At 35.5% G+C, this 2500-nt stretch overlaps 1 protein-coding gene across 44 annotated transcripts in view; it reads left to right on the top strand.

Annotated features, from left to right (window-relative positions):
* Positions 1–2500, top strand: part of LOC144974431 (cytokine receptor-like) — a 178862-nt gene that overhangs the window by 112486 nt on the left and 63876 nt on the right. For 5 of the 44 annotated variants that reach the window (XM_078917605.1, XM_078917569.1, XM_078917592.1 and 2 more), the window contains exon 1: positions 425–809. The exons of 22 other annotated variants lie outside the window; for them this stretch is intronic. The gene's annotated coding sequence lies outside the window, so the exon portion shown is untranslated. Of the gene's footprint in view, positions 1–282; positions 810–2500 lie in introns of those variants that run through there. 17 more of the 44 variants (XM_078917541.1, XM_078917502.1, XM_078917359.1 and 14 more) reach the window with 12 other exon arrangements.

Genomic DNA, 2500 nt, shown 5'->3' with positions numbered 1-2500 from the left:
ATCAATATATTTGAAGGACGAGTTTTCTAGCCAAAATCTTTAAGTCATGTCTTTCCAGAGAACGGCTGTTAACAAGGATATGAGGAGGGAAGTGGGGGAGGAATATTTTGTCGTAGTCTGTGGTAAACTTATTAGTCCCCAAACTCATTTAGCTTCGTACTTCTGGTTTACAATTTTCTGCACTTCCCTTGCGTTCATTCAATCAACTTATTGAAAACGGGAGCTCTCATGTCGTGTCTATGCCGTCTATGCATAGTCCCATGGAATGATCGCCGATACAGTACAGTGGTTCACTTTGAGTGTCTCCGTTTTGTGTACAATATTGTGTACGATGTGCATTCGTCTCGGTGGATTGGTCTGAATTGGACCAATAGAACGAGGACGGAAATGACTTTTTCAATGGAAGACATTCCAGTCTGTCGGCGCGGTATGTGGATTGGCCAAAGAAATGAAACCTTATGATGTCAATTTTAATTCCTTCACTTGATAAATGGTTCATGTTATCGTGTCTGTTTTGTAAAATATCACCAGATTCCATACAATTAAAGAATCCGAGCAATTTATATAAGTTTTGATTTATAACGATATTCTTCTCACAATATTATGTTATCTTGTCGATATTTCTTGTGTATTTATATGTACTTGTAGTGGCAGGTTCGTAAACTTTTAGGTGTACTTGTGATATTCGATTATAATGGAATATAAGAAGGAACCTTTCACACCAAAGGATTAACAGGTGATTGATATGGATCATCATTGGTGTATTTATTGAATAATTTATTGACATGCATTACCAATGGATTAATCAAGTTAGTTGTATTAATTTATGAATTACATGTGTGACATGTGTATAACAGTTAATGATATGATATTATGGGTTAATTTACATAATGCATATGCTTATAATATATATAAGTTGGATTTTATATTCTGTTTGTAAAACTGTTCGTCTAGAATTAACTCTCTCCTTACGGGTCTTTTTCAGGAAAACGTGTTTGTTTTACACTCAAACTGAGGAGATATGAGTGGCAAATACATAATTTTTGTGCAGCATCACAAGCTTTACAAAACAATTTTTTTTCAAAAGAGTGTGTGTTGTACAAACGTTTTCTGATTAATAAAAATGTTCATTGTATCGTAACGAATGTGACGATTTCCCTGTGGTTGGTATGGAGAGAGTTAAAGGTGCTTTTTAGAGCTTGTTTCAATCTAGCGAAAAGAACCAACAAAACTGTATAACCTTTTGATTTTATGCTTTAATCTTGCAAAATTTCAGACATTACAGTTTAGCCAGACCTTTGTATCTCTCTGGTGGTTATTTTCTATTATTCTCTACAATTTCTATGTACGGCTATGTGGTCTTGTGGTATGATACTCGCCTTCGGATTGGGAGGTCCAGGGTTCGACTCCCGCTCTGAGGGAGGCATAGTTGAGTCCTTGGATAATGCTCTTTACTCACATTCTCTCATCGTACTCATGTGTAAAATGAGTACCTGGCAGGTAACAGCGTTGTTTCTGTTGGGAAAAAATGTAATATCGCCTAACTGGCGTCAAGTCTCGTCCTATATGTTACGTGTTGATGTTGGCTGGGGCCCCCTGAACAGCACAATGAGCAATTTCGTGGATATTGCCCTATAGAAAAGCTTAAAGTTTTTTTTCTTCATCTCTAATTTTCTACATTTTTCATAGATGTCAATTGTTCAGTGTAACATAATTTGAAGGGTTGCATGAAAAGTAATTGTAATTGCTCCATTTTGATTGTCCCATTATTTACCATTATGGGACATTTTATAAACGCACACACACTGTGGCAAATTCATTAAATGTTAGCTTCTATAATAGAGAAGACTAGGAATCGCAATTGACACTTTAAAAAACCTTAACCCTCTGCTTACTATCCAAAGGAAAATCGTCACATTTGTTACGATGCAACCAACATATTTCTCATTCTGATATCCTTTCTACATCACAAATTATAAAGAACATTTTTATTCTAGCGATAAAAATTAGACACTGCACAATTATATGTATGGAAAGTACTTGTTCCTTTTCTAGTTGAGTAGAAAACAAATATATTTTTGTGTTAGGTGGGTGTGAAGTTTCAGGGATAATTCTGAACATGGCCGGTAAAGAGAGAGTTAAATAGGTGTTAGATAACAGAGGACACACATTTTTGCTTAATTGCGTCCGTCATTTAAAAGGACTAATCTAGTCGCCTACTTTTAAGACAGACAGCGACAACGATTTTTCAAAATGTATAGAGGGATATGTCAACAAATAAACTACAGACCGTTGCCTCAATAATAGTTTATTGTGTTCCACAAAGCTCATATAGGACAAACATATTATATCCCCACACAAAACCTTTACCAAAAATAAAAGAAGCAACAACAATACTCGAAACTCAAATCTCTCTTTCCGGCTTCCAGTTTCCAGAATTAACGCATATCTGAAGAGGGAGATTAAGGAGAAAAAAACGACGAAGAAGAAGAAGAAGAAG

The sequence above is a fragment of the Berghia stephanieae genome, chromosome 1 (genome assembly GCF_034508935.2).
Source record: "Berghia stephanieae isolate SIO BIC M18660-M18661 chromosome 1, UCSD_Bste_1.3, whole genome shotgun sequence".
NCBI lineage: Eukaryota > Metazoa > Mollusca > Gastropoda > Nudibranchia > Aeolidiidae > Berghia > Berghia stephanieae.
Note: the sequence above shows the minus strand (reverse complement) of the source record. Positions and strands in the feature narration are given on the sequence as shown.